General features: G+C 42.7%; 1 protein-coding gene across 5 annotated transcripts in view; it reads right to left on the reverse strand.

Moving 5' to 3' along the window:
* FLI1 (Fli-1 proto-oncogene, ETS transcription factor) overlaps positions 1-23,047 on the reverse strand; it is a 230,355-nt gene that overhangs the window by 176,088 nt on the left and 31,220 nt on the right. Inside the window, exon 1 of one of the 5 annotated variants that reach the window (XM_030221800.1) lies at positions 6,381-6,435. The exons of the other annotated variants lie outside the window; for them this stretch is intronic. The gene's annotated coding sequence lies outside the window, so the exon portion shown is untranslated. Of the gene's footprint in view, positions 1-6,380; positions 6,436-23,047 lie in introns of those variants that run through there. 5 annotated transcript variants of the gene reach the window in all.

The raw sequence follows: 23,047 nt of genomic DNA on the forward strand, positions 1-23,047 counted from the left end.
TCGAGAGTGTGGATTTCATTCACGTTCATCATATATGGTGAAAGCAAAACATTCAACAGGAGGTGTAATGAGTTGAAAATTGTGGACTTTATCTCCTACATAACGGACTATTTTACGGGACTTGATGTGGGAAATGTGGGATTTTATGTGTTGGTGTTGTTTAATAATTTTGGTAATAAAGAATAATGTATTTTGATTTAGATATATGATTTGTAGTAGTCTAATTGAAGTAGGTAACAAAGTAAGATCTACTGACATTTATTATAACCCTTATATTGTATAAGCACGCTAATGATAGAGACACCAATAGGAATATATGGGTGTGTCTAGCATTAGTGCATGCTAAAAATGCTAGTGCACCTTAGTAAATAGGGCCCTAAGTTTGTACCTGAGGCAATAGAGGGTTGAGTGACTTGCCCGAGATCACAAGGAGCAAAGGTGGGGTTTGAACCTGCCACTTTGGGATGGCAACAGCAGTGCCCTAACCACTAGACCAATCCACCAAATGGCACCAAACATGGCATGGAAAAAATTGAGCACTAAGCACTATTCTAGAAAGGGGGGGGATTTCCTTCATAGAATAGCGTTTGGCATGGATCTGGCACCTAATGATCACACTGCAACAATTGCGATGGGTCCAGTAGAATGGAACAAATTACCTCTCAAACTGAAAAATGAGTCAAGGTTGCCAGTGGCACTTTATGTTACTTCCTGAAGGGGACTACTTTGTATCTGATTGTTGAGGTCCCCTGGTCTGATTGTTCCTCTTGGAATTGTGATGGTTGCTGCCTAGTCTGTAGTTGTTGTATAATTACTGCTGTAGTATGTTTAGTTGTTTTTATGTATGTTTTTGTTGTGCTTCACCCTGAATAAGGGAAGATTAGAAATAATAAATTCTACATTCTAAACATTTGCATGCCATACTTATGCCTGCTAAAAGCAGGAGTAAATACCAATGCCCAAATTAGGCATGCTTCGGACAAATTCTGTAATTCCATGTGCAACTTTCTGAAACAGCCCCAACATGCCCCTGGCCATGCTCCTGTTCAGATATTCACAAAGGAGCACTTTTACAAAGGTGCGCAAGGGCCTATTCATATCCAGCGTGCACCAAATTGGCATTACCACCTGGCTACCGCATGCCCCGGGTGGTAATTCTGAATTTGGCATGTGCCAAAAAACATGCAGTAGAAAATATTTTCTACTGCATGGCGCTTACCTGGAGGTAAATGGCAGTAGGCATGAGCTGCATGCCCACCATCTTGGTAGAGTGTGAGAACTTACTGCTAAGTCAACGGATAGCGGTAAAGTCTCAGGTCGAAAATGGATACCTGCTGGTGTTTATTTTGCTAAGCGACCATTTCAGGCCCCTTAAAAAAGGGTCCTTTTTCCAGGACGCGGTAAAACTGACCTGGCATGCGCCCTAGTTGCACTGCTGCAGACCACTTTTTGCCGCAGTCTAGTAAAAGGACCCCAATAAGAGTCAGGCACCAAGCCTTATAGAATAGCACACAATAGTCAGTTGCACACGAAAATTCTAATTGATGCTAATTAACTGCAATAGTTAGTTATTAACACTCAATTACTGCTAGTTAAGGGAAAGGTAAAAGGGAAATAGGACTTGATATACTACCTGAGGTTTTTGCAACTACATTCAAAGCAGTTTACATATATTCAGGTACTTATTTTGTACCAGGGGCAATGGAGGGTTAAGTGATTTGCCCAGAGTCACAAGGAGCTACAGTGGGAATTGAACCCAGTTCCCCAGGATCAAAGTCCACTACACTAATCACTAGGCTACTCCCCCACTCCACTCATTGATCAATTAATTTGTGCACATAACTTTATTAAAGTAGTGCAAAAAATGTCTTTAGCTTGAAATATAGCAACAATCAAGTATCAAAAATATATGTATGAGAAAAAGTGACTACTTAGCTGCACAAGCAGGGACAGCGCTAACCAAGGTCTAAAGTTTAAGTCAGCGCTGTCCCTGCTCATATATATATATATAGTTGATTATTGCTATATTTTAAACTAAAGACATTTTTTGCAATACATTAATAAAGTTAAAAGAGTTGGATTATGGTCACATGTGATTGCTTTCATATCATAGGCTCAGAATTTGAAATAGCTTTGCGCTATAAGAGGTCCAATGCCTTGTTCTTGTTTTATATCTGATACATTCATGTTTTTTTTTTTTTTTTTTAAATGCCATGTTAGCATTACTCCTTTTCTCTGTTCATCAATGTACCTCTTCACCTTAGGACAAGCTGATCTAGTTTTGGTTTTATCCCACTGCATATATTTACTTGTAGTAATTTCTTTTCACTCATTTGTTTTTATTTACACTTGATATGACACCTATGTTTACATATCAAGATGGTTTAAAAAATTCAAAAAGAGAAAGCAGAGAACAGAGACAAACCACTCACTCAAGAGAAACTGCTCGTAATCAGAGCTACATTTCTATACATGCAAACCAGAACTGGATCTCCTGAGAAGCTGGAGCTAGTTGACCACTCTAATATTCCATGACTATACAATACATATAATAACAAATATTTATATTGTTGCCACCAATATATAACACTACTAGTAACATCTGATGAAATTCACCTGGGAAACATCTTGAGACCCCCTTAACCCAACTAACACCCAGATCTCTCTCAGCCTGGACCCACACCCGATCCAACCACAGAGATGCCAACTTACCCAGTTCCAGGCTGGAGATTTTGAGACAGTTCTGGATTTCTGGTGCATTACAGGACTTGCAGCATTGATTTCAATGCATAGGATGTGGCACCACAAGTCCCATACTGCTTTGGGATGTAACTTCAAAACCAGGATGATCCCAAAATCTCCAACCTAGAACTGGGTAACTTGGCATCTCTGCAACCAGTTTGTTCTTTGACCCTTTCCTATCTGTCTGTCTTCTTCCCTCTGATTGCTCCTGCAGTCAGGTGGATCCAAGGCTCCCTAGTTTCCTCCTGAGTCCTTTGGATAGGCACTACTGCCTATCATCTTGGCGGGATGTGCATATGTGCTGATTAATGCATGCGGACCCCATGGCCAGCAACAGACAAGACAGTACACAAGAGTTAAGTGCATTATATACATAGAGGAAGGAAATATAAAAATAAAGACCATGGCAAATCAAGTCAGCAGTCTAGCACAAGGAGCACAGATACTGTTTGTTTATCACAATGTGGTTGACATCCTCTGCCCCACCAGTTCACAGATGCTATGAGAAACAACAGGAAATGTGTGTGGGTATTTATAGTCCAGCCCTGGTGTTCCAGAGGTGTTTTGCACTGATTATATTCTTTTTTGCACATTTAATATTTATCAATATATAGCCAAAAAAAACCCCTCAACTGAGTAAAACACAAACATCAGTGCCCTTTTTCCTCTCCCTGCCGACTTCCCCACACCCCATGTGACCCAGCATAACACAGCAAAAATAAAGAAGAGCAAATCTTCACATTTTAAGCTGTTGGGTTTCAGATACCCCCTCCCCCTCTCTTCCTGGGAGCCTCAACCTACATTTTGATATTGCTGCTTCCATAATTCATATGCATCAATATCCTCTTCAATCATAGTAACATAGTAAGTGACGGCAGAAAAAGACCTGTACAGTCCATCCAGTCTGCCCATATATGCAGTAATCTCACTATGCTCTCACCAGTTCCAGTCTTTCAGCAGCTAAGCAAACCACAACCAGCGTACCTAAACATTCTTTAGGTACCACATTCAAAAGCAATAATCGAGAATCTGGTGAAAGCCAATAATTTCCTTGAGTAAGGAAATAACATCCTTCCATTTAGCCATACATCCTTGGCCATCACCACCACATATGCACCAACTCCCCAATTTACCAACACTTTTTCCAACACTGATAGCTGTTGCACTTACCTACTTTACTTAGGGACCCTTTTACTACGCTGCGGTAGGCATTAGTGCGTGCCTACCTTGTGGCAAAAATCACTGCTACAGGATGCACTGAGGTGTCCCGCGGTAGTGTGCCCATCAGCGCATGCTAATCCCTTGCTGAAAAATATTTTTTATTTTTCAGCATGGGAGGTGTGACTATGGGCAGAGAGTAGGCCCTGTGCTAATCACGTATCGCGGCACATTGGCACATGCTAACCTTGGGGTTAGTGTGGGAGCCCTTAGCGCCAACAAAATAGGTGTTGGTAAGGGCTCCTGCTGTAATGGCCATGCCCTAATTGGGAAAGATATGGAAATGCGGTCATTTTACCACCATATTAAAAGTGGCCGCAGCTTGCAGGAAACCCTCATGCTGACAACAGTGCCGGCCACTTTTTAGCATGGCTTGGTATAAAGGCCCCTTAATCTTTGAGGTATGAGGAAGGCTCTATAATTGTGTACCCAGTCTCTTTCATATTCACTGCTATTGCCACTTTAAAGATATCTGTCCACATATGTCCATCCCACTGCACTCCCAAATCCCTTTCCCAGCAGTGGCAGTGAAATGCCCTATAGGGGAATTTATAGACCTACAGGACAACCAAGTGTAGCTGATGCACTGATGTACTAAGTAGCAATAAATCCCTTTTGCAAATTAAAGCAGGGAAGAAAAAATTAAATCGACCAAAATCACTTTGAATATTGGCTTGCATGTGCTCTGGCCAATGAAATGATGTGGAATGAAAGAAAACATTCCATCATTTACATGTGGGCCAAGCAGAGTAACAGCCAATAGTGTGATTTTGCTCAGTTCTATGATCTAAGTGCGAATAGGTAACATTGTGCTCTTTCTATCACCTTTTTGTCCTTCTATTGCCATAGTCTTCTTTCTGCAGCATAACACAACAACAGAAAATGGCTACAATATAACTACTATATGAACTCCAAAACTTCAGAATGCTCCGTATATAGTATTATGAAAGAAACACTGGGCAACAGTGTGACAGACCCCGAAATATTGCCATTGGAATGCCAAACCATAATGCACAAATATTAAGTGCCACCATAGAAATGCGGTTCTATAAAATGCCAAATCTGAACGATTCACACAATCACAGAGCAAAGTTTGGTTGACTGAAAGAGAAAAAACTACAGTTGAAACAGCCTAGAGTGACTGGCTAGCACCATTCAGGAATCTTGTTCCCCCACCCTCAGTGCATTCATGGACTTGTAGTTCAGTCCCCTACTTAGAAAAAGCACAACTACGGGACCATGCATGCAATGATGGGTAAATCAAAAGTGGATCAGCCTCTCCAGTATAAACACTCTTAGGGACATGCAAGGTAATAAACAAGCTAATATATAATATTTCCTGCCAGCCCAAAGGCTTTTGAGTTAGCTCTGTGGGGACTCACTGTAGATCTGTCCTTTGAAGACGGTATATATGTAATTTTAAAAATTCATGTATAAGCATCATCTTTGGATTATTGCTATATGGGTCCAAGAAAAGTTATCACAGCTTGCAGAGAATCCTGTTTAACTTGCACACTTAGTGCACAAGCCTATCAAAACTGAAAACACAAAGCACTGTGTACACCTTACAGCTCTAACTTCTACAATAAGATCAGGGTTTGCTCAAGGTGTGGCACCCTGAGCCAACTTTTGCATTGGTGTTCCTACTCCCACCCCCCCCCCCCCCACCTCCGATCCAGTGTGTCTCACTGTCACTCTCTCTCTCTCTCTCTCTCAGTTATGCTTGTCCCCTCCCCCCTTGATGATCCGGTATCTCCTTCTGTCTTTCTCAACCCCCCCTCTCTCCCTGCTGCCGGTGATAAAGGGAACCATAATCTTTGGCATCTCTCCCTCTCTCTCTATCTCTCCCCCCCCCCCCCCCACGTCTACCTTCAAATTCCAAGAGGGCATTGGCAGTGGCAGCGATTCATGCACTCTTGCTATTCCTGACCCAGAGCCTTTTCTCTGCCGTGTGCTGCCCTGAAACAGGAAGTTATGTCAGTGCAGGCAGGACACAGCAAATGGAGGGCTGGTTGGAGGAGACACGTGTAAATAACTGCCAATGCCCTCTAGGAGTTTGAAGGTAGACAAGAGAGAGGGGTTGAGAGAGAGTGGGGATGCCATACCGCAGGCAGGGAGGAGAGCAGAGGGAAGAGAGAGGGAACAATGCTGGACCACAATTTTGGTGTCCTTTATCACCAGCGACCTAAGCCGGTGTCTTACCTGTTCCAAAGCTTGAGCCAGCCCTGAGAGATCTGTCACTACATAACTCTGAGTTCGTTTACAGAAAAATCAAATATGCAACCACATAGAGCGGTGCAGTTTTAAAGGGCTATTGGACGTCATGTCCTGTTTATTGCATAACTGGTGCAGCAACAGAAAGAATATAAAATATTTACTGAAACTGCAGTGGTGCCCAGAACTACAGAAAGAGGCCTCACCTGAAAGTATAGGTCAAAGTTGCTGGCTGGTTGAGCATTTGGACTGGCAGCCTGTCTTAAGAGGATCCAGCAGTCTAGTTTGCAGTGAATCTAAACATTCTGTGGTCCAGTCCCAGTTGGACAACTCTCTTTCTTCGCTTTTTCTTAGGACCTGTTTTGCATTCCTTATGGCTGCACTGCATCCTTAGACAGTGCAAATTAAAATTCTTTAACTGACAGAAACCCCATGTCCCAGCTGCACACCCTGTGCTTCTGTGCACTTGGCAAAGGAAGGAACCCTATCCCCACCCAGTGCTATAGGACTAGCAGAGAGTAAGACAGCAAACTTTCTTTCACAAGACCAGTTTCTGTGGTTTTTCGAGGTTTTGTTTTTGTTTTTTTCTTAATTCCGCAGCTGCCAGTTTTGAAACCACTATCTTTGAAGCAAATCAGTCAGAAGAAAAATCTAAGAGAAAAGAAAAGGGAGGGGGAGAAAAGCAGAGATGGCAAGAGAGTGCTGGAGAGAAAACAAGTGAGAGAGAGAAGGAAAAGACATGTTGAGATGAAAAGAGAGAGCTGGAGAGAAACAAAGTGAAAGCGAAGGAAAGAGCTGGAAAGGGAGGAATTCGGAGAGAAGGAATAAAGAGTTGGAAAGAGCTGGAGAGAAAGCAACTGTGAGAGAAGGAAAAGTCATGTTGAGATGGGAAGAGAGAGAGCTGGAGAGAAACAAATTGAAAAAGAAGGAAAAGAAAGAGCTGGAAAGGGAGAAATTCAGAGAGAAGGAAAAGAAAGAGAGATGGAAAGAGCTGGAGAGAAAAGGAAAAGACATGTACTGGCCGATATTCAAAACCATTTAACCAGCCAGGAATGGCACCTGCCTGGTTACTTAACCAGCTATCTACCGATATTCAGTAGGAGATAGCCAGCTGTCTCCCGTTGAACATTCCTGGTTAGCGCTTAGTGGATAGCCGGTTATATTGCACAATATAACCAGCTATCACGCCAATTTTCAGTGCATCGCAGGCTAAGTTTGGTGGCTAAATCTGGCTGCATCAATAGCAGGTCTATCTTTGTCTGCCATGAACTTAGCCGGCCAGCGCTGAATATCAACTTGGCCAGCTATTTTCTTAGCATCCAAAAATAAACTAAATATTCAATGCCGGTGACCGGAAATGGCCCGGCATTGACTATCTGGCATCACTGCCGACTGCGGGAGTTAGCCAGGCTAACTCCCGCGGTCTGAATATCGGCCCCATAGAGATGGAAAGAGAAAGCCAGAAAGATAGGAATTGAAAAAGAAAAGAAAGCTAAAGATGGAAAGAGGGGGCTAGGGAGAAACAAATTGTGAAACAAGGAAATGAAAGATGGAAACAGAGAGCTGGAGAAAAAGCAATTGAGAGAAGTAAAAGAAAGCTAGAGCTGGAAAGAGAGAGCTAGAGAGAAATAAATTGAGGCATAAGGAAAAGAAAGTGAGATGGAAAGAGAGAGCGGAAGAGAAAGCAATTGAGAGAGAAAGAAAAAGGTAGAAAGAGAACTGGGGAGAGACAAGAATTGAGAGAGAAAAGAAAGATAAAGATGGAAAGAGAGAGCTAGAAAGAAACAAATTGTGAGACAAGGAAAAGAAAGACAGATGGAAATAGAGAACTGGAGAGACAGGAATTGAGAATGAAAGAAAAAAATAGAGAGAGGGTGAGTTATGCGTGTAACTTAATTAGCTAATATGCTGCTAATTAGTATTAGCATTTACACATGTAACTGCCCCTAATTGGTATTCTATAACCTGATAGCACAGAATACAAAGTGGTCAACTGCCAGGAGGTGTGGACCTGGGAGGGGCATGGGCAGGTCAGGGACATGCCTAGCACTTATGCAGGTAAGTTTTAGAATACTTGATTCACAATTGCTTTCTAGAGGCAAAAAAATTTGCCGTTCCTATCAGTATTAAAGCATATATCAGCCATCTTTGTGCTGGAACTACTTGTTATGTTACATTCACAAGTAATAACATTGGGCTCCTGATATAGGCATCTGAAACACAGCCATGCTGAGTCTGGTTTCTTCAGTTGTCAGTTTTTCTGGCAAATGGACTCCATTGTTTTTATTGAGGTTGATAATAAACAGTAGTGTTTTTTTTTTACATCAGTTGGACTCTGCTTTTTTTCTTTGTTGACCTCATTACATCTCTATGAGTCCAGTCAATCCTCCACCTATGTGTATATTCATCTGTCAAATCAATCAATCAATCTATCATCTATCTATCTATCTAGATATGAATATATCTCAAATATATGTGAAGAAAGGCTAAAGAGGTTAGGGTTCTTCAGCTTGGAAAAGAGGCAGATGAGGGGAGATATAATTGGGTAAAGACTAGGGGACACTCAAGAAAGTTACGTGGAAATACTTTTAAAACAAATGGGAGGAAATATTTTTTCACTCAATGAATAGTTAAGCTCTGGAACTCTTTGCCGGAGGATGTGGTAACAGCGGTTAGCGTATCTGGGTTTAAAAAAAGGTTTGGACAAGTTCCTGGAGGAAAAGTCCATAGTCTGCTGTTGAGACAGACATGGGGAAGCAACTGCTAGCCCTGAGATTTGTAGCATGGAATTTTGCCATGATTTGAGTTTCTGTCAGGTACTTGTGACCTGGCTTGGCCACTGTTGGAAACAGGATACTGGGATAGATGGATCATTGATCTGAACCAGTATGACTACTCTTACGTTCTTTTGTTCTTATATGCTGGGTAAGATATGTTTGTATTTATAGAATAGCACTTAGCTGGAATGTTATTATAAGCCACATTGAACTCAAACTTGTTTGGGATAATGTGGGATATAAATGTCACAAATAAATAAATAAATGTTCACATTTATGCATGTATATGCATGTAATCAGCACGTAAATATTAGTGCCCACTTTATCAAATTCCCATTCCCCATGTGTTATACATATTGCCATTCCTGAAACAGGAGCAGTAACTGAAAAAAACAAGACTCAAAAACCAGCTACTCTAACTCATCTTTTCTTTTTCTTTTAAGGAAGTTAATAAAACCATTTCCAAGCCAAGCACTGGATCTGTGCTGGTTATTTTGCCAATCAGCGTAATTTGCAACTAATTTGTGGGTATGAGGTTGCCCTTTAATAAAGAGCTTATATATAATTAGAAGTTTGATTATATCCAGAAGAGTGGTTTCTTTCCTGCTACCCCAGTCTGGAATGATCATCCTGCACAAGCACTTCTATTGCCTCAGATAAGACTATGAAATCTAGTCCTATTTATTCCCTGTTGGGACACCGAGAATTCAATTTTTGTTTTGATCTGATGAAGGGAGGATAGCTCTCAAAATCTAGTGAAAGCAGTAGTTAATGTAGTTAAATTGTGTCATTTATAACTTTGTTGTTTATCTTTACTTATATGGTGTAATATGAAATATGCATACATCTACATTGCTTGCAAGCAGTTCAGTATTTGCTACAGGATTGGATGCTCACCAATGATGCATAAATTTGATAAACTCTAAGGTGGTCATAAGTACATAAGCACTGCCACGCTGGGAAAATACCAAAGGTCCATCAAGCCCAGCACTCTGTCTCCGACAGCGGCCAATCCAGGCCCCAAGAACCTGGCAAAAACCCAATTTTAATAACGATCAATGGACTTTTCCTTCAGGAATCTGTCCAGACCCCCTTTAAACTCAGCAAGGCCAGCTGTTGGCAATGAGTTCCAGAGTCTAACTACGCGTTGAGTAAAGAAAACCTTTATCTGATTTGTTTTAAACCTACCACATTCTAATTTCATCTTATGTCCCCTGGTTCTATTATTGTTAGAAAGTGTAAACAAACGCTTCACATCTGTCCGCTCTATCCCACTCATCATTTTGTAGACCTCTATCATATCACCCCTCAGCTGCCTTTTCTCCAGGCTAAAGAGTCCTAGCCTTCTTAACCTCTGCTCATAAGGTAGTCGTCCCATCCCTTTTATCATTTTCGTCGCCCTTCTCTGCATCTTCTCCAATTCCTTTATCTCTTTTTTGAGATGAGGCAACCAGAACTGAACACAATACTCCAGGTGCGGTCGCACCATGGAGCGATATAACGGCATTATAACATCCTCATGCTTGTTTTCCATCCCTTTTCTAATAATACTCAACATTCTGTTCGCCTTCTTAGCCGCCGCAGGACATTGAGCTGAAGATTTCAACGTGCTATCCACGAAGTTTTTAGCTTGTGGTAAAAATCAGCTGGCAGTAAACATTGAGATGTCCATTATATTCCCATAGATGTCTCGGCATTTTACTGCCAGCTGATTTTTTTACCGTGAGATAAAAACACTAGCAAAGCTTTGTAAAAGGCCCCCTTAATTCTATAAGAAGTGTAACAGAGGTAACGCTAGAAATGGATCAGCCTTGAGAGTCACGTTACCAGAAAATCCTCAAAAAAAGACTGCAATTTCTAATGCTGCTATTTAAACCAAAATGTGAAATTCTATTCCGTAATGGATTGGGGTGAATAATAAATGAATCACTAAGGGGCCCTTTTACTAAGCCGCAGTAGGGCTAACGTGAGGGTAGCCCATGCCAAATCGTCACTAATGCCCAGGGTAGCGTGGGTGCCCAGCGGTAACTGCCTTATTCAACCACAGTATCACCTTGTATTTGTTTCTCTACCGGACTTAGCTAGTGCCTTTACGGTACAATGTAAGCCACATCGAGCCTGCAAATAGGTGGGAAAATGTGGGATACAAATGCACCAAATAAATAAATAAATAACTCCGAAGCTATTGCACTGTGTCACACAATAGAAAATAATTTCCTATTTTCAACTGCGGGGGGGGGGGGGGGGGGGGGGGGGGGGGGGGGGGCGTTCCCGGCAGTAATCGGCAGAATGGCCACATTGCTACGCACTGCCTGATTACTGCACGAGTAGTGTGTGAGCCCTTACCGACAAGTAAAGAGGTGGTGGAAAGGGCTCAAGCAGTAAATAGCCACATGCTACTTTTGATATTAGCGCACAGCCATTTGCTGCTCCATTGAAAAAAAGGCCTTTTCACCCACCACAGTAAAAAATGGCCCAGCGCGTGCCAATTTCATGCGTCCAAACTAGCACTGGCCGCTTTTTACCGCAACTTAGTAAAGAGGCCCCTAAAAAGGCAATTCCTTAAGCTGGCACCTAAATTTAGGTGTTAAGTATGCATGTAGTTTATGGAATCCTAGTGCTTAGACATGTGATTGACACATGTAAGCGCTTAAAGTTCGGTGTGGTTTATAGAATAGCGCTTATGCCTGGGAATCACACCTAATGCCAGATATACTAAGTCAATTAATTCCCACGTGGTGAAAACATACCTGAATGATCTATTTATGTACTACTATATCTGTATATCGAAGGCAAAAAGGCCTCACAGAGCTCCTAGATTATCACAATCTACTAGAGCTTAAACGGATCTTGTATGATCCTCTAGGTTCATCATTGGCCAAAAAAACCTTCAATATTGATATTGTATCAGTAATTGCTGCAATATCTTTAGTACATAAATAGATCATTCAGGTACATTTTCACCACGTGGGAATTAATTGACGTAGTATATCTGGTGATTGTGTATTTCCACACCCTATATTTAATTACATTTAGTGAATCACACCTAATGGCCATTTGCACCATCTCAAATGCCTGTAAATTGTAGGAATGCCCCACGTTATGCTCATGACCCCGTCCATTTCTGCGTCCCCTTTTTCAGATCCTGCATAAGTTTTAGGAGTGGATCCCACACCTAAATCTATGCATTTAAATGCCAATTAAACCTAATTAGTTCCAATAATTGCTCATTGAAAAGTCCCTTATTGGCGCTAATTAGCTTGTTGTTCAATTAACTTGTGCACATAAATTGAGCAGGTGTCCAAATTTGCGCATGCAAATTTTGGTGACTTTTATAGAATTAGGGGGTAAGCGTTCCCCTTTGTGGCCCCTAAAATGAGATGCAATTTATAGAATTGCCATGTAATAGTTTTTTTTTTTATTATTTTCCTTTAAATTGTATGGAAAGATTTGAAGAGAGCAGCATGAATGCTGCCAGGAGTGTTTAGAAAGGTTATAAGAGGTAGGAATGGACTGCTATGACTGTTCCTTGCTGGGAAGATGAATGAGATGTGCACAGGCAAACATTTTCAGTTTGTTTACAGCAAATTTGGCTTTTTTTCCCCCTATTTTCATTGCGGCCAAGACTCAGCCAGTTGCGGTCAGCATTTTTTTAAAACGCCAGTCACCTCAGTTAAACTGAAATGAGATATTCAGCATCAATACTGGATACTGTTCAGCATTGAATACCTGGTTTCAGCACTGACCTGTTATTTCGATAACAAAGATATTGAGATTGCTAACTGGATAATAGACCAGATAGAGGGGTCCTTTTACTAAGGCATGCCGAAAAATGGCTCGCGCTAGTGTAGACGCGTATTTTGAGCGCGCACAGGTCCATTTTTCCACATGCCTGCAAAAAGGCCTTTTTGGGGGGTCGAAAATGGACGTGTGGCAAAATAAAAATTGGCATGCGTCCAATTTAGGCCTGAAACCTTACCATCACCCATTGACTTAGCGGTCAGGTCTCACGCGTTAGCCGGGCAGTAATCGTCAGCGCATGTATACTGCCGATAGTGCCATGCAGTAGAAAAGAAAAAATATTTTCTGCCACGCATATCGGACATGTGAATTACTGCCCATAGCCAGGCGGAAGTTCCAAATTGACGTGCATTGGATGCGCATAGATGCCTACGTGCGTTAGTAAAAGGGCCCCAGAGTTAGGACAGCATTTTTCCTATCCTAATTTTATCCAAGACCCCCCCCCTCCAATATTGAACTCTATTTAACTGGCCAGGAACAGCTTCTGGCTGATTAAGTAGCGCTTAACTGGCTATCCATAAATCCGGTTATCTCCCTCTGAATATTCCCAGTCAGCGCTTAGGACTGGATGCTATATATCACGCCTAAAAATTTGGCACCAAAATGAAATTCACCTAAGCACATTCTATAAAGTACACCTTAATTTAGGCATACTTTAAAGAATAAGCCTAAATTTCCACACAGTATATAGAATATGCCGAGCGGCCATGACAGTCGCCTAACTCTAGGTGCAGCCATTTATGCCAAGTAAAACTTGGTGTAAATACCAGCACCTAAGTTAGGCACAGAGCAGGTGTATTCTATAATCCTATGCATAGTCTTCCAGAACATCCATGACCCGCCCATTCCATGCCCATAGCCACACCCCCTTTACAGCAGTGCTCTATGAGCATCACTCTTAAAGTTAGAAGCATAAATCTGTTGAATACTACCACTTACCCCCCTGTTTACTAAGCCACACTAGCGGCTGCAGTGCGCTAATGCAGACATAGCCCATTCACTTTGAATGGGCTGTGTTGGCATTGCTGCGCAGCTTAGTAAACAGGGGGGTTAGACAGGTAAGTGCTATTTGGGCAATTCTATAACTGGGCATCTACATTCTTGAAAAAGCACTGGATTTTCTAGCCCATTATAAACCATAAAATTGTACTGCTTTGTCACCCTCCTGTCTCCAAGCATAACTCCCTGTACCTCATCCAACCGACTCTTCCTGTCTCTCACCTATCCACCCCCATCCTGTTAGACTGTCACTGAAATGCTTTGATGTTTCACTTATATATACTGTCATCTACCAACATTTGCTTATTTCCGATCTGACGAAGAAGGGCAACCTTCGAAAGCTAATCAAGAAATGTATTAAGTTATGTCCAATAAAAAAGGTATCATCTTATTTTCTTTTCCATGTTTTATTTTTATTTTTTTTTACATTTGTACCCACGCTTTCCCACTCATGGCAGGCTCAATGCGGCGTACATGGGGCAATGGAGGGTTAAGTGACTTGCCTAGGGTTACCATATGGCTCCAGAAAAAGGAGGATGGATTGAGCCAGCCGGGTTTTACTTCCATTGCTTTCAGTGGAAAGCAATTGCGCCAGCCGGGTTTTACTTCCATTGCTTTCAATGGAAAGCAGTGGAAGTAAAACCCGGCTGACTTGCCCAGAGTCACAAAGAGCTGCCTGTGCCTGAAGTGGGAATCAAACTCAGTTCCTCAGTTCCCTAACACTTCATCTGTTTCCTCCTCCTGAGGAAGAGTTGAAATGCGGTCCGGCATCGGGGAACCGCTTACGTGTGTGAACAGCAATTGCTGTTGCAGCGACGTTAATTCAAGCAGATCTCTACCCTGCCACTGTCTTTTGGTCTTTTAAGAATATGAAAAAACAACAACGTTGAAGATTTGTTGGAGCATGTACATTAAAAGCATGGCCCAGGTTAAACACAGCGTTCGTGGGGACTGAGTGCTAACACAAGAACAGCAGCAGTATCGCAAGTATTGCTACTGGGGCTCTAGTTGGAACAGATCAAAGGGCTCCAACATTAATAGTGTTGGAAAAGACAATATTCAAGGACTTTAATTTCACATTGATGTATTTTGTCACTTCGTGATATTTCATGTTCAGTCATGCTAAGAATGGTCATTGATATTTGAAAAAATCTTTTTTGGTAATAGGCAGTTGCGGGGGAGTGACGAATGAATGTAGATGAATGAATGGGTAGCCAGGTGACGTATGTCATCAGGGTTGTAATTATGTAATCTAATGATAAAATCTGAATGATTTTGATACATTACTGGAGTTTGTTTGTTTGAAGTAATTAAAATTGAATGCAAAGACATGCAAAGTGATGCACTCAGGGAATAGAAATCCATGGGAGATGTATGTGTTAGGCAGTGAGAGTCTGATATGTACAGACAGAGAGAAGGCAACGAAACAGTGTGACAAGGTGGTGGCCATAGTCAGAAGGATGCTAGGCTGTATAGAGAGAGGTGTAACCAGCAGAAGAAAGGAGATGTTGATGCCCCTGTACAAGTCATTGATGAGGCCCCATTTGGAGTATTGTGTTCAGTTTTGGAGGGCGGATCTTGCTAAGGATGTAAAAAGACTTGAAGCGATGCAAAGAAAAGCTTCAAAAATGGTATGGGATTTGTGTTACAAGACATACGAGGAGAGACTTACTGACCTGAACATGTATACCCTGGAGGAAAGGAGAAACAGGGGTGATATGATACAGATGTTCAAATATTTGAAAGGTATTAATCCGCAAACAAACCTTTTCCGGAGACGGGAAGGCGGTAGAACTAGAGGACATGAATTGAGGTTGAAGGGGTGCAGATGCAGGAAAAATGTCAGGATGTATTTTTTCACGGATAGGGTGGTGGATATTTGGAATGCCCTCCCGCTTGAGGTGGTGGAGATGAAAACAGTAACGGAATTCAAAAACGCATGAGATAAACATAAAGGAATCCTGTTCAGAAGGAATGGATCCACAGAAGCTTAGCGGAGATTGGGTGGCAACACTGGTAATTGGGAAGCAAAGCTAGTGATGGGCAGACTTCTACAGTCTGTGCCCTGAAAATGGCAAGTACAAAACAAGGTCAGGTACATATAAAGCAGTACATACAATGAGTTTATCTTGTTGGGCAGACTGGATGGACTGTACAGGTCTTTATCTGTCGTCATCTTCTATGTTGCTTTAAAGAGATATTTGAAAGAAAAATTATAAACACAGCTCTTTGGCAAACAATAACTGTTGTTTGAGATTTTCTGCAACAGATACCAAAAACGACACAAACTATAATATAGTGCTGAATCCAGCATGTAAATCACAGATAAGACCACATGGGTAGGATGTTGATAAGAGACATGCATACACTTGCTGGGGAATGATAATTACTTTGCTATACAGATGTAACCAGGGGCATAGCAAGACTTCGGCGGGAGGGGGGTCCAGAGCCCAAGGTGAGGGTGCACATTTTAGCCCCTCCAGCGACGCCGACCTCCCCCTGCCATTTTTGGCCCCACCCCCACAGCCACCACCACCACCTTTGACCCCCCCCCCCCCCCCCGGTGCCAGCAAAGGTACCCGACGGCGACAGCGGGTTGGCAGCGGGAGGAGGGTCAAAGGGGTTTGTCAGTGGGGGGGGGGCCAGGGCCAAATTTATTGGGGCCCATGCCCCTGTGGCCCCACGTAGCTACGTCCCTGGATGTAAGCTAAAAAATTAAGCAGAAGTCCCCTCAAGCAGAAGTAGGATGTTGGAAGCAGGATATGTTTTGTGGCTCCTGTGGTTACCTGTCAAAGGCCTGTAGGAAAAACCAGACTGTGATGGCAGATTTAAATTTCATGTGTGAGATCTTGGTTCTCAAAGGCAGAGCTGGCTCCAAAGTGTGGATGCCAAGAAGCGAACGCTGCATGATGCAAGCATACATTCCAGGCAAATGTGTGGGGGAGGGGGAGGAGGTGAGGGAACCAATAGAAGATATTCTTGGGATAGCCAAAGGAGTTGGGGTGGGGGGAAGAGGGAGCAAGCCAGTCTGCCACATAATTTGGCTGATCAGTATAAAAAGTGTGAAAAGTCAGGGGCCTTGAACATCTGGAGATCAGAAAGTTAGAGAAGTTATTTAGAACTACTTTATTACCATACTATAACTCAAAATGGGTACTACCATTCCTATACAACATTGAAGTTCATACTGAATATGCATGACCTATATTTACATTGCATTCAATGTGCGCAGATATACAGTATCTGCATGTTCACAGACAATAAGAAAACCAGGCCACCTAGACCACATACATTAAGGAGGTTTGATGAACAGGAGATGGCGAGATCTCACAAAGCTGAAGCCAGTCCACTCAAGGAGGCTTCATTCACCCCAAAGCAGCCACCACCATGTTAGTACACCCAAAATAATGTAAGTGACAGGATGATAAGCTCCGCCTACTGGCCTCAGGCCAGATAATGTGCCAAGCACACTCCTGCCATCTATTGTTCACCAAACCTCCTTGACATACATGGACTTGTTGGAAATCTATGGGGCCTTTTGGCTAAAGGTTCCCTCTGCCTTGACCCTTCCTTCCCTTCTCCCTGTGTTCTAAAAGTTGATTTATAACAATGTTAGCTACAATTACTAGTTCATGTCACACAATTGTAAACAGTTACAATACCTCTTAAGCTACTCTAAAGTAAAATAAATATCCTCAGGACATCACAGAAAATAAATAAACACTAATGAAACCATTTTATTAGCAAAATTATCCTAATGTTTGAACAGGATTCTTTAATTAACAAAATAATTATATATGTGATGAAAATTCACTGCTATAAGGGAAGATTGTGGGAAATGAGGGGCAACATGGAATGGATTAGAAGGTAAGAGCCAGAAAATACATTTTATGGCAACAATTAATTAGTTAGAAGACAGGGAAGCTGTGTCACTACGTTGCTCAATGAAGTACCTAATTACAAATCCCCCCAATATTCAAAAGCATTTAACTGGCCAGGATCGGCACTTGGCCGGTTAAATGCCTCATAACTGGCTAACTCCTGCTGAATATTGCCGGTTAGCGGCTATCTCATGATTTTTCAGCCCCACTTTAGTGGCTATATTTAGTCGTGTGATAGATGGGGTATCTTTGGCCAGTTTGAATATAACCATCTAAGTCTGAATGTCGACTTAGCCGGTTATGTTCAAACCGGCCAAAAATGAACCGGATGTTCAATGCCTGTCACTGGAAACTGCCTGGCATTGAATATCCGGGTTTAACGCTGACCGCGGGAGTTAACCGGGCTAACTCCCGTGCTCTGAATATCAGCCCCAAATCACTTTAGAATCCTGGGGTTTGTCTGCTTAATAAATATATATGGTAGCAATTCTAGAAATCGATGCCAACATTTAGGTGTCCCAATGTCATGCGCTTAGGAGGAAATTCTACATATGGTGCCTAAATTTCAGAACACCCATGAAACACCCATTTCCCCACCGATAACCATGCCCTTTTTTTGCCTGCACGCATTAGAAAGTCAGCTCACATCATTACAGAATACACTTAGCGAGTTGTGCGCCTAAATTCTAATCTGTGCCAATTAGTGCTCATCATTGCTTGTAAGTGCTGATATCAGTGCTCATTAGCTTATTAAGCCAATTAAGTTGCACGCTGATTTCAGCACCTAAATCTGAGCGCACTAGATAGAATCCGGGGGTTAGCGCCAATTCTACAACTGCTTCTTGGCAACAAGATGCCATTATAGAATACTAACATGTCAGCACTGGCACACCTACAGTTAAGCGCCAACAGTTACATCAAGTTAATTACAGTTGTAGCTGTTGGTGCCCGACTGTGCCCTGAAATGCATGTGACTTATTGAATTCTATAAGTTACTAAGAATTCCAGAGACATGTCCATGACCAGCCCATGTTTACATCCCCTTGCATTATGCACTAAGAGATGTTGGCGCATATGTTACTGAATAGCACTTATATGTATAATTGCCAATAAATGGTGCCAATGACGCGCACAAGTGCTATTACTCTGCAACTTATGTACAGGGGAATTCTATAAATCGTGCTTAAAGTTAGGTGCTAAATCCACACACAAATTTCAGCACAGAAACACATTCCATTGGATGTATACGCTGGCAAGGAGCCTTATGTCACTTCAAGCGCATGCTAAAAATGCTAGCACACCTACAGCATGGCTTAGTAAACTGGGCCCTTAGTTTGCACTGACCATACTGTATTATGTTAGTGGTAGGAAAGATTGAATGTGTCAGAATGATTGACCTTCTGGTGTATATGTGACAAGTCTTTCCTATATTAATGGACTTTTTTTTTATTATTTTAGTTTTAAATGTTTGAATTTGTTTGTAACTACCTAGATCCAGGGCTGCCGAGAGATTGAACCAGGCCCGGGACAGGGCCGCTGCCGCCCCCCACCCAAAATTGTCATCCACTGCTGCCCCCGATTGCTGCTGCCACCACCCCCGCCCTCAACAAATTGAAGTACCTTGGCTGGCGGGGATCCTGAGGTCCCACCAGCAGAAGATGTCTTCTTCCTCCAGCGCTGACTGCCTGCCCCTAAGGCTGTTTTTCCACTCAGGGCATGCTCAGTTTCAAAACCGAGCATGCGCGCCTGAGAGGAAAAGCAGCTGCTCAGCAATGGGCAGAACAGCAGTGCAGCGGGAAGCTCCGGGTCTTCCCCAGTGATCGCATCCCGACAGGAGCAGGAGAGAGAAAACTCCAGTGCCAGGCCCCCCTTGAAGGCCCGGGCCCGGGGAATTTTGCCCCCCCCCCCCCCTCCTCTCAGCGGCCCTGCCTAGATCTGAAAAGATGGGTAGTATATAAAGTTTTAAATAAAGATAAAGATGAATCAGGGCTCAAATGGCAGATCAGCACAGAATACACCTACATGCCCAGTTATAGGTGTCAATTTATAGAACTGTCCTTGTATGTGTTATTTTACAGTTCAGTGTTGGTTCTAGTCAAGGTTCCGTCATTATTCTTGAAAACATAAGCACTGTTCTGTGTGTCTAACAATGCACCAATTTCTGTATCTCATATATAACAAGGTATATATGCAACTAACATTTTGGCACAAACATTTATGCTAGTCATAGAGTTGGTGGGGCCATTATATCAGACTGCGGGATTTAGACCGGCAAATCCCGTGGTCGGCGCTGAGCCTGGATATTCAATGCAGGGCTGTTTCTGATGAGTGGCATTGAATATCTAGTTCATTTTTGGCCCATTTAAAGATACCAAAATGTAAAGTGCAGTAGTTGCTAGGGCAAACAAACGTAATCTAATACATGAAAACCAGGCTCTAGCCCTGACAGTTGTAAACAGCACTAATGTTCTCTAAGAACACCTCTGTAAGGAGAAAAGCCCTCAGAAACCAAAGACACAATGTCTTTTGGTTTTAAACACTGTTACAAGAATGTTAAAATGTAACAAGTATTTGGTTTCAATCATAGGGCATAAAAACTCCTAAGTGTCTCAGTTCTATAGTTTTTCACGAGCCACGTGCAGGACGTCAGACTCACAGAAACAGAAGGAAGCCTTGCACCGGAAGAAGAGGACCTCGGCTGGCGGGAGTTGGGGTCCCCCGCCATCAAAGGTAGGCGACGGCGGGGGAGGGTTGGCGGCGGGAGGGGGGATCGAGAGAGTCGTCGGCAGGGGGAGGTCAAAGTTGTTGGTGGTGGTGGTGGGGGGGGGGGCGGCACTGGGGGGGGGGGCTAAAATGTGCCCCCCCTCACCTCAGGCTCTGGACCCCCCTCCCGCTGAAGTCTGGCTATGCCCCTGATGCTTACTAGCAAAGTATGTACCACTGACGATGCAATGACATAGCAGCGGATTCATGAAAGGTAAGAAAGCCAAAAACAATCATAGGATACGACCCTCACAAATTCCTGATGCAATAGAACAGTGAGGGAAAGTAACAACAGCAAAAAGTGAGCCAAAGATCCACAAAGACTCTAAAAATACTCAAAGGAATAGTTCAATAGTCCAACATAAGGACAACAAAATCATCATGAATCTACAAAGTCTGTGGGTCAGACTCATATGGCCATATTGGCTGAATTGCCTGGGTCAGGAGTCATACACTTGCATAATATGGGGAAATCTTACTGTCAGGACAACACGGGTCTAAAAATGTGTATGCTATTAGAAGTGTATCGGTGCAATACACATCAGCGATGCTTTACTCATGGATGCTAGTGGGTGGTGAGGTGGGGAGGTAGTAGTGTACTGTGTCATAAGGGCTACTGGCAGTTTAGGTATTTTTGTAATATCATTACTTCAATAGAAAGCAGGCATTGTATCTATAAGGTCTTCTATATTTAAAGTATGTCTGCTATCTCATTAGACCTTCTCTGTTCACCCTTTATATGCCATAAGATTCTCAACCATAGAGTACATTAATCCCTAAATAAATGAAAAGACAGAAATGTCCACATCCACTGTTGAGTGCAGGGGATGTTTTGTATCATGGACTAAGACCTGATCTACCCACAGGAATTCACACTGCACTGATAACACTGGAAAGATGCCAGTTTGCTGAAGAAGATGACTAACTTTATGTATAACCACAAGAAACTGCTGGTTTTAGTCTTTCAGTGACTGGCTGCTTCTATCTGTTAGTTTTCAGGCAATATTTCTATTTTTCTCAGTTTTATATCATATTCTAAGCACTTTCTAACATAGAACAGAGAAGCAGAAAAAGGAGCAGAGTAGATTAGTAGAAGACAGATGATGTATTTTAGATAAACCAGAAGTGCATGGGGCTAGATTGAAACCTGAGGATTCTGGAGCAGGAGCAAAGAAGGGGTTGGTGGGATCATTCTTTGTTCTGTCAAAGGAAAGAAAGGAAACTAGGCAGGAAATCCTGACTGTGCAGTAAAGGAAGTATCTTGGAGACTGATAAAAAAAAAAAGTCCATGAGAGGTGGGTGCCAGTGGGGTTATAAGTCACCTAGTTTTGAAATAACATGAAAACTCCCCACTGAGATATAGCTGCAGCACTCCAACCAGTAGGAAACACCTAACTCACGTCTTCATGTAATCTGATTCATTTTATTTTGTCTCCTTTTCTTAGTTTATCTTTCTTATTTCTGCATTTCTTTTCTCTTGCTAGGAAATAAGAAGTTTTATTTTAAACACCATCTGATCTTCTACTGCAAGACGCATCTTCCTGATAGGGTACAAAAAGGGGTATTCCATGCCCTGGAAAGTTTACTCACTACAGTTCATACAACCACAATTCTGCCTATAGCCACAATAGTCATTCAATAATACAGATTTATTTTATATAGAAGCACCATTCATGTTTTAGAGGGCATAAACTAGCTCTTACATTTATCTAATCAGGAAAAAGTACGGATGCACGGATAGCCTTCCAATCTAACCACAGAGATGTAGGTAGTGATGATAATATTTTATTGATGAGTTTTAGGAAATATGCAAACAGACTCGACACGGACCTGTGTTTCGGTGCACAGCACCTGCCTCAGGAGTCGTGTATCTTGTATAAACCTTGCCTTATCACAGTTTATCAAAACAAGCACCTCAAGGGTGCAATGATTATAAGAATGTCCAGTCACAGACCTCGTAAAAGGCCAGCAACACTATCAACAGTAAATTGCAACTTAGAACATGCTAAACCCAGATTTCGGTGCACCTTAGTAAATGGGCCTCTAAGTTACAATTTTACAAATCCAGGATATTTACATCTAAAAGCAAAGAATATGCAAGTCAGTGGTATTCCTTGGTCAGCTTCTACCCGGGGCAGATTGCCGCTGTGCACCCCCCCCCCCCCCAGGTTCAGCGTCGTCCAACCCTCCCCAGGTGCAGCATGACAACCCCCTCTGGGTGCAGCATCGTTCCCCCCCCCCCCCCCCGACTGCATCACCTCCATGCCCCCCTCCCCGGGTGCATTCTTCTTACCTGCTGGGGTGTTGGGAGCAGCTGCACGGCTGTCAGTTCCGCTGGTTCCCTGCTCCCTCTGCCCGGGAGCAGGAAATAACAGCAGAGGGAGCAGGGAACTGGCGGAGCCGACAGCCACGTGGCTGCTCCTTGCACCCCTCCTGCAGCGTGCACCCAGGGCAGACCGCCCCCACTGCCCCTCCCTTGGTACGCCGCTGGTGCAAGTAGCAAGGGGGCAGAGTCTGGGCATGTTTTGATTGGGAATAGGTCTTCCAAAAAATTCATTGTTTCCTCCAGAAAGAGAATTGTACACCTGTGTCCTGATCAATGTCGGGATGTACACCTGCTACCTCGATTGTCTAGGTTTCAGAAAAGTGCTC

This window comes from Microcaecilia unicolor, chromosome 12 (assembly GCF_901765095.1).
Source record: "Microcaecilia unicolor chromosome 12, aMicUni1.1, whole genome shotgun sequence".
NCBI classification, from domain to species: Eukaryota; Metazoa; Chordata; class Amphibia; order Gymnophiona; family Siphonopidae; genus Microcaecilia; species Microcaecilia unicolor.